The following is a 13,261-nucleotide window of genomic DNA, read 5'->3' as shown; positions in this document are numbered from 1 at the left end:
GCACTGAGTTGGAAATGTGTTAACTCCAGCTACCACGGGAAATATCAGATGTCAGCAAGCATAAGGTGCTCGTAGGAGGGCTGGCAAATGAAGGTCTCTCATTAATCTCTTACAGATGAATGATGCCTTTGCTGCAGTCTTACAAAGGTGTTTAAGGAGCCAACTTGTCTTCTGTTTATTATCCATAGTACAAGAACCTGCACTGAGATCAGAAAAGCTGCCACTGGAGATGCACCCTCTCACTTCTCAGTGGAATATGTATTGATCTTATCTAGCATAGCTAGAGGAGAGGAGGAAACTTCACAGGGGAAACCTATTTCTTCTATACAGTAACCTAGAATTTTATAGTTCAAATAAGTATTTGATATATCCCAGCTATATATTATAATATATATATATAATATATATATATATATATATATATATATATATAAAATATAATATATATTGATATATCCCAGCTTCTAAAAAGAATATAAATGCTAGTCTTGGTAAGTACTGATTAAGCTTTTCTTTTAAGAACTGTAAGAGCTTTAATTGTGTATTTTATTTTAAATTTTTTTATTTAATTGTGTATTTTATTTTAAGAGCTTTAATTGTGTATTTTATTTTTTCATGTGTAAATGTATTATTACAACAATTAACAACAGATTTCTAACTTCAAGCCATTACTGTGCATGGCAATTTCTCCAAGGTCTTGATTCCAATGAAACAATCCACAAATGTCCATTGAATAAAACTCCAAGAGTAAGGTATTGTCAACCCCTTCTGACTCTTGTACAGATGAAAACAATGTTTGGGAATATAATGCATATTCATTTATAATATTTGCTTTCATCTGAACTTCATGACACTGTGTAGACTACTCAACAGGTGGCCACAGTAACAATAGCATTATAATGGAACAGATTTTGAAAAATTTACTTGTGCTGCATAGTATTGTACCTGGGAACTGAAAAATACTGGCCACAAGGGTGCTGGAATTTGACACCTTCATGTTTTTTTCATTGTCATTACCTGTCAGTGCCACTAATTTACATAAATGGAAATGCAACTGCATCAGCAAGCCACTATTATCAAATAGTTAGAAGTAGTGATCTTTATATATTTAATGATATATTTAAACAAAATTTTTGAAAATAATTTTTTTGAAAATCCACACAAAAATTTACCATGTTACAACGTATTAACAATGTAATCAAAATAAATTCTACTGTTTATTCTGATATACTGTCCAGCATATACACTCTGAACAAAATGCTATGAGATGCTACACATTTGCATCTATTAAATTTAGAACTATTGATTACTGCTAAATTCAAGCTAATATTGGAATTGATGTGTGCTCATATAATAGAAAGTTCTCATAATGCTTCTGTGGAGCAGTTCTGTGGAAGGACTGTGGAAGAACTTTTATGCAAACATGGCACTATTACACTACAAGATGTTATTACACAGTAAAACAGTCTGACCTAGAAAATCCTAGTGATGTTTGACATGGCTTTCTGTCACAGCTGTGTACACCACTAAGAACTGCTGGCCTTGCCTCGTATTATGGAATATAACCCAAGTGTGGATTTCTACAAGATGCACAAAGGGTAGGTTCAGGATAGCTTTATAGGTTACTGGAGCAAAATTCATTGGTCAGAAGGCCAATTTTTGACCATGTATTCAAAATGCACTCCCAAACCCTTAGTTTCATGAAGGTTTGTGAGAAGTTAAGGCTGCCATTCATATAGTTATGCCTTGTAGAAATTATTCACTGTTTTGACATCCAAACAATAGCAAATATTATTGGGTTAAACCACACCATTGTTTTTATATAATATCATTTTGACGAAGCATTATTCTACATTGGTATGTGGTTTTGGCATTATGGTCTTAGGAATGGAAGTCAAGGGCTGCCAATAAAATGATGAAGCACAGTGTGAAGCACACAAGCTTCCCATGAAAATTTAGTAATTTTTGACGCTTCAAAGAAAAATCTGACTTAACAAGTGTTAAGTGCTTGTGCCATTACTCACATGTATTTAAGTGTCTTACATTGTTGTAATTTCTTCTTCCATTTCCACCCTTTTAAGAACTAAAAGAGGAAAACACAAAGAATTCCCCAAAATGTCTTGTAGCCTTTACAGAGTAAGGGCAAAACAAAGATAATATAAACTTCAGGGCATGAAGTCATTTATAAAAGCTATAGTTTAAACTTTCTTCTATCCCTTGCTCCTACAGTTACTACACAACAGACAGAGATCAGAAACACAGCAAACAGGAGAAAGACCCTGGTCAATACATACACGTGGCTTAACGAAAGTGCGTTTGAGTTCCAAAAATAGGTAAGCTGCTCAGATTTAAACAATGTACAAAAAAGTCTCAACAACCCAGAAAATGATCAGGGATCCAAGAAGTAGGTAATGAGATTGTTCTGTATATTCTGTCAGTAGCCTTTTCTCACAGGATATTAAAAAAAAATAAATCTTTTCTAGCAGATGGAGAGAAAGGAGGTGCACAGTAGAAAAGTATTTTGACAGGTAGGTATAAGTTAACGTAATTCATACATTCCTATAGCTTTGGTAAGTGTAGCCTATTAGTGGGGGATGATGTAACCTACATGACAAGAGGTTTGAAACTGAGGAAAGATGAAAGAAGATGCAAGATGAAAGAGCTACAGTATGTGATGTGCAACTTACACCATTATTCCTATCACCTCTGTCCCCCCCCCAGCTTTCATAGATTAGGAGTGAAACACAATCTGTATAAAAGTATGAGTATATTGAAGAAGCCAAAGGGAGCAACAGGGGGAGCAATAAAATTGGACAAGTATTTGAAGGTTACTTCAAAGAGTTTTACTCTAGAGAAGAAAATTTGATACATTTTTCATCTGATTCTTTTTTTCCTCCTATGGTGCATTTGCTCATAACATTCCTTGAAAAAAACTATTTCACCTTCTTTCTGTGCATTGAGAAACAAAGACAGAAAATTCAGGAGATCACCTATTTACATCTTACTTTTTATTACTCACCATAAAAAAAAAGTAAATTTCAATATTTAATTCCAAATTCCAATACAAGTCATTACTACAGACTATTTCATTTTTTAACTCTCTTAGAATTAATAAATCATTCTATTGGTTTGACTAGCTTTTTTATTTGCTACCTTTAATATAAGACTAGTTGGAAGTCCTCCTGTCCATATTTATACTTGGAATGCATACTCACCAGAAATAAAACAAAAGCAACATAACATTTTCATCCTTACATTTAAATTATATTTATCACATGAAGCTGTGTAACCTGGCAGTTTCACGTTACAGAACTTCAGTAAAAATTCAGACAAAAAAGCCTTCCAAATGCACATCTGTAACTTCATCCGCAGTATTCACATAAGTCTCCAACAAGTGAACACAAGGCAGATGATTATTTTTTTTTCCTAAAAAAGTTTTGGAGCCTTCTATTGCTATAAGCATGAACAATTTTATGGGCAGGATATTGCAAAACATATATATTCAGGACATGCACTTACCATGTTAATAGTATGTTTAAAAAGTAGGGATATATTGAGTAATCAGACTTCTGTTATCTGGATTACATTAACTTCTGAATGTGTAACTTGGGATAGCAGGAATAAGGTGGGCAAAGAAGGTTCAACATCATGTTGGTGCATTACATCTAGCTAGATGACATATGGTTATAAATATTTCAACTTCTACAACTGTTTGTAAACAGCTTACTCAAAAATAATAGCATTAAAAAACCTGTAACTACATAACTTCAATGTTCTTGTCCCAATACACTAGTACATGAGGAAACCAGGACACAAATCCATAAAAACTCCAATATCTAGAAGTGCTTTTCCCTCCAGCCTATAGACCATTCTCTGATACCTGCTGTTATATTCTGCACTCCCCGCTCCTCACGGTGCCTTAGATCTCCTGTGTCTTTGGGGAGACCTTGAGTCCTCTTCTCCTCATACATGGCCCTAGCAACCTGCGTAGCTGTACAATACCCTCCCTGTTTTAAATGTTTTTACAAATCTGCAGGATTTCTTCATGAAACAGCTTATGCAGTTACAGAAACAGCTAGAGACAAAATTTTTGCCAACATCTTGTCATCATCCATGCCTCCATAGGAATCACTACTGTAAGGCATTTGAAAATGTTAATTTGTTTTGAGAAACACAAGGGTTTTTTGTTTGTTTGTTTGTTAGCTTGTTCTGACCTTTTTTTTTTTGCATGCTGTAATATTTAAGGAACATTACAACTTTTAGAACAGTTGGTATCTCATATTGAGGCAAAATTAATATACTTTCAGCTGTCCTGCTTTGTATGAAGCTATTAAAGAACATTTATTATCTGCAAACAATAACTCACAACTCAAGACAGAATTACTGTGTGTGATTTTTTTTTCCAAAGGGTACACAGATTTCTTTCTTTTATTTTGGCATTCTTTTTTCTCTTAGTATATTTTGTCCTTTTCATTTGGGTAGCCTCCAAAGCTCTGTCTTACATCCCCTATCTATGTACTAAGAAACCCACAGATGAAATCAATAAAATAATTTAGACTGGAAGGAATCTCTGGACTTTATCCTGTCCAACCCCTGCTCACAGCAAGGTCAACTTAAGAGTTGGATCAAATTGTTCAGGATCTTGTTTGATTACCTCAATGGATGGACATTTCACAATATCTTGGAGCAACCTGTGCTAGTGTTCGACTGTCCTCACCATGAAAAATCTTTTTCAGTATATCCAGTTGGAATTGTCCTTCCTGCATCTTGTGTCTTTTGGCCCTAATCCTTCTGCTGGGCATCTCTGAGAAGACTGGCTCTACCTACTCTATAACCTCCCATTAGGTAATTGAAGTCAGCAATTAGATCCCCCCAGCACTGGACTTCTGAGACTGGAGAAATGTAGGTCTCCGTCTCTCCTGCTCCACAGTGCTCCAGCTCCTTTGCTATCTTCATGGTTCTCAGCCAAATGGACTCCAGTAAGTCCCTATCTTTCTGAGGGGTCAAAAAGGACACAGTAATCCAGAGGGGAGTGAAAGTTACATTTTGTCTCAGTTTCTTATTATTCAGATATATGTAGAGGAAGCCAGGTATTTAACTTCTACTTTTTTCTCAGTATCTGCAGGCCACAAGGAATTCTTGCCAATTCTGCAGCTAGTTGGTCTTTTGGGGAAAGGCCTCAAACACGAGGAGTTTCTTATCTGTTTAGAGTAACAGTAACAGTAGCATTCCACAACTATTTCAAAAATCAAATAATCATGTTTTCCCTTCTAGGATGCATATATATCCCATGCATCCTGCTTTAACTTCTAAAAATAATCAGTCTAAATCTAACAAATGTAATATATTTGAAGCAGTATATATTTTTAGGTGAAACATAGTTAATAAAGGAAATTAACTCTCTCTAAGATGGGGTATGTTAGCTATCTATCCTCTCCAGTTGTCTAACTTATTTTAAAGGAACCTATCAGCAAGGTATCTGATCTATTTTCACAGAAGGCATTCTATAAAGCTTCTATGTTGCACATAATAGTGTTTGTGAGGCTCACCAAATATAATTCTGGTTCAGAGCTGATAGGACATCCCTACTTTGTATTCAGTTTATAAACTGTTCTTTGAGTACAGATTGATTGTAAAGAAATGAGAAGAAGACTAAATGAAAAGTTGCAACAATTTCAAGTCTGATCAATTGAAAGTAAAGATTGAAAATTCCTTTTACCAGTCTGTTCACATATTTGTTCTCTGAAACAGCTCTCAAAGGAAGGGCTAGATAAATAACATTTAATTATAGATTCAGGGTTCCTAGCCTGAGAACTAGAAAGAGAGACAGAAACATTGGTCATAGTGGCACAAATATATCCCTGTTATAATTCTACCACAACCTATAATCTTGAATTAGATCCACAGAATACAAACTTGAACAGAATTTCTGTAATAATTAAGCAGAAAAAATAAAGATTTTATGAAAGAATAATTATTCAATAAAAATCACGCACAAATGATAACAACAAGGTTCAAACTGCCTCAAAGGATTTTTTCCAAAATAAGTAAGACCTGTTTAGAACTATTCTCCCATATCTAGCTCTGGGAAATGAAAATCTAACCTCTCACTAGCTTACTAAACAGCTTTTCTCACTTGCAAAGTCTCAGGAGTCTTTGTAGCTTGGAATCATCTGTACCTTTAGAAAGCAACACACAAAACAATTACATGAACGTAGCCTGATCATTTAATCTGGAGTTTTGTAGTGCCTTCAGCTTCAAACACTAATTGTTCAATGTTCTGTTCTCCAGCATACATTCACAAGCAATTCCCACGAGCCTGAAAGTCCTTGCTGATTACCCTAATGATATCCATCACTGCCCTCATATCATCTAGGTCTGTGATTTCACCTCTGTTACTCCCATATGGCCAGTCTTTGCTGAAGACTGCCATCATTTTGGTCTTATCCAGACACTCCCCTAGCCTTCCCCGAGAGAGAGTCCAAACCACCATAGTCTTCATTTCAGAAAACAGTAATTCTGATGGAGGAGGAAAAGCAGCTTCCAGAATTGCAGGCTACAAAAGTTCTCCTGACAGAACATATATCCTTTTCCAAAAGACACAGGTATAAGGGCAAGGTGACCTGCTTACTCCGGGGCATATTTTACCCAGCTGCTGGGGCTTTCACAGTGCAATCACAGCATCAACCATTTATATAATCAAAACATAACCCTTCAACCCAAATAATATGTTATCTTGTGGAACACTAACAGGCGAGTATCATCTGTCCTAAGGGTGAAACAAAGCAAGTGTAAAGTTCATACCACATATTCTGGCTGATTTGTACATCTGATCTGGACCATTATTCTTCATCTAGGTGAATGTACAGCACTGAGAAAAGGTGTTAGCTATCACCTGATAAAGCTGTGGCCTAGCTTTGAAGAAAGATGTATTGATAATTTTGTGATGCCCTTGCAATAGGCAAGTTAACAGTATGCTCTCTAACTCCAGTGGGCTCTTACAGCACAGTGCCTTCTAGAAACATAGTGCTGATGTCTGGGATGGTATATTAAAAAACAAGATTGACTGCAGGCTATTTATAAGTACTTCTGCTTGTGCACTGTAAAAACTGAAACAGTTTAAACTGAGAAAATGCACTGACTTGATGTCATTAGTTTCTCCTTCAACAGAAAATTGACCAACTCCCCCCGAACAATAGCTAGGTAGAAGGAAAAGAAAAGCAAAAACTGTGATGTCAAAAATTAGCTAAAAGAAAATCACAGTATTTCAAAATTGCTTTCTATCTTGGAGAGATTTTAATATGAGCAAATTTGCTTTCTGATTAACAGATTCCGTATGCTACACTTAGATCTCTTGCCTGGTCCTCAAATATGCAAGTGTTAAAAGTGAAACGGAAAAACACGTATATCCTTTTAATATAATAGACAGCTGAAATGGTGTGGCAATACTTCCTTTTTATCCTGACTTGAGGCTTTACTTATTGCTGAAGCACTGAAGTGACAGTTATCTTAAAAATCTCTACTTCATGGGAAAAAATAAAAGTACTAAACTTTTTTCACACAATGAACAATGAAGTCAACAAAATGAGTGATGGCAAATGCACAGGCAAATGCAAAAAGATTTTTAGACCGCAACATTTGAGACATCTTTGAGAAATTAATATATATATGAAGGGTGATATGCTGATATATGCTTCTGTTATTGTGCCTGTGAATACAAATCTTGGATGTTTTTTAGAAGATGGCAAAAAATGCAGCACTCAGATAATACCAACACAATTAAATCAATAAAATTACCTTAAATTCTTGAAAAAGTATCACCACATGAGCATGCAAACTCATCTTCAGTTTGCTTTCTGGTGTAAGAATATGAGGTGGATGACCTGTGATATTGATAGAACAAGGGGGAATGGTTTAAAACTAAACACGATGAAATTTAAATATATGTTAGGAAGAAATTCTTCACACAGAGGGTGGTGAGGCACTGGAACAGGCTGTCCAGAGAGACTGTGGATGCCCCATCCCTGGAAGTGTTTAAGGCCAGGTTGGATGGGGCCCTGGGCACCCTGATCTAATGATATGCATCCCTGCACATGGCAGGGGGGTTGAAACTGGACGGCCTTTAAGGTCCCTTCTAACCTAAGCCATTCTATGATTCCATCATTCTGTCTGGAGGCAGGCAGAAGGAGGCAGGTTAAGAGAAACAACAGAACACTTGGAAATCTTAGTGGAGTTGGAGCAATAATTACAAATAAGCCTCTCACTAAACTAACCGTTTTCTAACACATACTTTTTGTATGCATCATAACAAATAGTCCCAGATTAATTCAGGATATGTCCTTCCTTAAACTGAGTAAAAGCATCATTATCTACATCAAATTATGTATATATAAAAAATATTTTTCATCTTTTACTACACTTTTTGATTGTCATACTTTTTATTTTTTATAGTGGCAAAACAGTTTTGCGAATTAGATCATCAGTCTGTGCTTCTTAAAGGATGATACTGTAGCCCAGGCTTGTTTACTAATTGTTAATATCACTGATATGAATTTTAAGTCCTTACTAGATTTGGAACATTATTTTTATCATTTGCAGTATTCTAAAATTAAAACAGGCACTGTTCAACAGACAGCCTGTCAATAGAGTCTGTGACATTCAAATAATAAGAATTTCCTACCTTAAACGTGCTACTAAACTATTGGATAAGGTCTTAATTCCAGTGTTACCAGGCAACGTGTTTACAACATGAAATGTAATTTTTATTCTCTGTGAATGTTTTGAATATTCTGATCACCAGTTTCTGGTCTCCTCCATCATTTGCTGACTGTCATTACACTGGATATTTGTGCACAACAGAGTTTAGCAAACTGTCCAAGTTTCCTTTAGGCCAAAGTTAAATCTATGATGAAAATTAAAGTTTCTGAACAAACACCCACCTGGAACAGATGTGGGTGACGAATTAATCCAAAGGATTAGCTAGTAAACAACAAAAGGAGGTTATACAGTTTTCCCTCAGCCATATAAAGGACTGGTGAAAAAGCCAGAGAGTGAAGTAGAAGATGTCCTCTAATGCTTCAGTTTTAATTTTCTTTTTTTTACTGAAAGGACCAGAGCTTGGCTGACCCAAATTTGTTTCAATTTGTTTCAAAATATTTCATAACTGGAATTTAGAGTTATTCTCTTGCCACTATTATCCTCTATCCTGAAAATAAACTGAAAAATGAGCATTTATCTTTTTTTTTTTTTTCAGTTGTAGTCTATTGCATTAGTCACAAGACTGGTCTTGATGTCTTGTTCAATAAGCACTCACATTTTTGATTTTACTTATACTGGGTATACTAGCATACCTGATTTGGCTTATTTTTAAGACAAATTTTCCTATTAACTATGACTATAAATCAAAATCAATCAACCTTGTGTGTATGTAATGCTTCACAGCTTTTGTACTTGTGTTTGAAAATGTATCAGATTGAAATGCTCAATGTAGTATTCAACTCTGTTCACATTGTTCCTTTCAAAAATGACACACAAATGAGAATAGTTTACTACTGATGTTGGCCCATTAAGAAATCTGTCTTATGCTTGCACTGTGTTTTATCGAGTCCATGGAAAAGTTGACAAGAGACCCATTTTCCTGTATTTGCGTCTGTAGACAGTATCCATTTTCTAAGCATCAGACAACACACATTGGTCCTCTGAGCTTTGCTTTTCATATCCCAAAACTCTAGTCAATGTATGAAAAAGAAAAAGAGATGCTTAGTTAATAATGAAACTATTCCAAAGAAGATTGAATGACTTGCAAATATAATAAATTGGTAATTGGGTGGGGAGGTTACCCAAAATTTATGCATCTGTTCTTTTCTATAGAAATGTCATAGCATTCTTATGCCTGAATTTCATTTTTACAGCCAAATCCACCTCTAGTTTAATTACTAAATTTTATTGCATATGATGGAAGTATAGTTAATACAAGTTGAAACATTATTTTATTTCCTTCTGTTTTAGTCATTGCTACATATTTTAAACCTTTACACCAAAATATGGGACCTCCATTTACTGTAAAAGGGCATGAGCCTCTCCCATATCAAGAACTAAATTATGAAATTCAAACAAAATCAAGTGGGATTCCACTCAGCTACACTAAATAGACTTTTTTTTTCACAAAAGCAACTGTTGGTCTTCCTCCTTTTTTTCTGTTGCTAGCATTTTAATGTAACCACACAACCTATTTCCTTAAAAAACAAACAAAAAGCCTCCTGTTTTTTTGGAAAAAAAATCTAACAGACTATTTTCAAAATGTAGAAATCACAGCAAAAATTATTTCTCATCTGTTTTATGCTTAACTAAAAATTAAAAATTATGTAGCAATTATGAGGGTTTTTTAAGCAAAACAAAAATCTCTGAAACAAAAATCACTAGGCTTTAAAAAAATAAAATGCCTGAGTTATTAGTGTCTGTGAATTGCCTACTGTGCCCAGGCAGTAATGTTTTATAATGTGTATGTCTATATCACTATAATGACAGCACCATGCTTCAGATCAACTGGATACTAATTACAGATTTACCTGATAGACTGGAATGGCTCCCAAGGAGCTGTTGCACTCTATTTAGCAAATAAGTGATTCTCCTAAAAGCTGCATAAGGACTTGTAATGCTAAATAATCTCATCTGGATACCATTTTGTAACACACTTTTTTAAAAAAAAGTTTTGATGAACTTGAGATAATACCTTGCTAATATGCAGCAGGACCACCGCAGATGCCTGGAACTCCAGATTGGGGATCTGCTTGAACTCAAGAAGCCTATCTGAAGCCCTTGAAGCTCCTCAAATGTCTGATCTAATGCCTCTTCTAACACTGTGAAAAGCAAGAATTTTCCATGTCATGAAACACGAGACATTCATTGAAGTTATGAAGCAGAATATTACCCCCCCACAAAAAAAAAATTAAAATAAATTCTTCAAACAAACCATAATCTCATGACAGCAATAAATTGAGAAAGCAAAAAGAATAAGTAGGTTCAAAAAACGTGGGCAGAAAAGATGAGCATGGGGAACAGAGCCAGCACGCCTTCAACATACAGGTCTGGACACAAGTTTACAGTCACAAGTAATCTAAAGTATTCATTTTCTAGAAGTATGAGGATGGGTTGATGGAATAATTGCTTTAAAGACTGTAAGTACTTTCTGCTGAGTTTTCACATCAGTTCAGGCTCATATGAAGCCCATAGTGTGTTTTCTAACTCCCACTATATAACATAAGCAATCCCACTGCATCACTGTGGGAAGGTGTTACTCAATGTGTGCAGAGTATCAGGTTGTGAGCTGTAATCATTATTTACACAAACTTGGAAAGCCTTAGAGAAAGAATAACAAAGACCATTTTTAATGAACGCTCTCTAAAGAAGTCATTAATTTGGTCATGACCTGTTACTGAAAATGTAATCAGTGAAATGTAAAAAAGGTTTTATACTTGCTATAACTGCCTCCCTTTAAAGTAATAGTAATAACAAAAACACCTACAGTAAAGGCTTGTTAACTCAGTGTGGGATATATTATCTCTTTTCCAGTTTAAAGTAGAGAAATTATTCTGAGACAACATCAAGAAGAATTAGACCTTGCTTACACTCATTACATCTTTTTGTTTCAAAAGCACAGTAGCATAATCAATTGTTCCCATCTGATTTGGAAAATCAACACTTACAGTTCCTGTTATGAATCATCATTCCTTTGGTCTATCACTTGAAACAAATGTTTTTCTGCTCTTTGATTGTTCTTGTCTTTCAGGTTTTCACTTCTGGATAATAAAATGTACATCACTAGCTAAACTAAATAATTTGGTGAAATCTGAAATATGTACCATGGGCAAATAAACGGAAATTAAACTGAAACAAATTAAAACACTACAAAATATACTTCAATTTATAAATGTTGTATTCAGATTACATTTTAACAGATTTTTGTCATTTACCTAAGCTGTGTCTCGTCTTAATCTACAGGACATTTCAAGATTTGTCTCTAAATAATTTACACCGCGTCCAAGCTGCTGGTAGCAAAATCCATCGTGCTCTGCTGGATCCAAACTAAATCACTGGATATGGGGAAAAAAAAAGGGAGAATAGGAGGAATTCAAAAGTTGTGACAGAATTTTCATAGACGTATGATATTTCTTATTTCTCACACTTTAGGTTTTTTTTCCTGATGTGTTAGTCATGAAAAAAAAAATGCAAATGGTTACTAGTCTGTAATTTATCATTACAGATCAGATCCTGACTTCAGAATGCTTAGTATCTTTTCCCTTCCTGTTGAGATTTATTCAACAGAACTAATCTGAAAACAAGGTAACGTTCAACATCAGTAATTTAAGCACGCTCTCTCATTTTCCTCAAATACTTCTGGGGTTTGTTGCACTGATTTTTGGCTTTTATATAAAAAATACTAGTAAAATTTACAAATAAACATACGATAGTGAAGTGAGTCCATACAGCAGACTGAAAACAAGACATTCCTGAAAAAAAATAAGTCAAGGCCAGAAATATTCATTGCTGCAAGAATTCCTTGATCCCAGGCAGTACAGAGTAAGTATAAAAGATCTAGTATGAATTAAGCTTTATCACATCATAATTAGTTACCCTGTGGCAAGAATGATAGATCTGCATAGTAATTTCCTTAGAATTATAAGTTTTGTATTTATCTATTGATTTATTTACTTTTTAAAGTACATAGGTCTGTGTTTTTCAAAGTTTTAAAGGTTCAGGTCTTTTCAATTTCCTCACAAATGATCACCAAAACACCAAAAGCCTTGGAGATAGCTCAAGAAATGATTAGTAAAAAGCTCCGTTTTTTAATTATTGTTGACTTTATCTAATTACTGCATGTTGCTTTACACTCAGATGTACATGCATGTATACAAAAGACTTACACCTTCCCTCACAGAGGACAAAATTACAGTAACTCCTGCAATCTGATTGAATATAATAGGATTATCTGCTCAATCTATTCACCCTGTGCCTCCACAAATGCTTCTTAAAATCAATAGTTATACTTAATAAAGAGCTGCAGAATGCATGACTATTAAGAACAAGATAAAAATATAAAACACTACACACCTTTGAAGTTTATTTTCGGTAAACAAAGCCTTTTCTTTTTCTCAAAAAAAAAAAAAAAAAAAAAAAACAAGACACATTATATTTTAATGCTATAAAAGCTTTTAAATGGGATTTTCTAAGGAATTCAAGGAGATCAGGCACCTATTCCCTT

Source organism: Cygnus olor, chromosome 15, assembly GCF_009769625.2.
Source record: "Cygnus olor isolate bCygOlo1 chromosome 15, bCygOlo1.pri.v2, whole genome shotgun sequence".
Lineage (NCBI taxonomy): Eukaryota > Metazoa > Chordata > Aves > Anseriformes > Anatidae > Cygnus > Cygnus olor.
Note: the sequence above shows the minus strand (reverse complement) of the source record.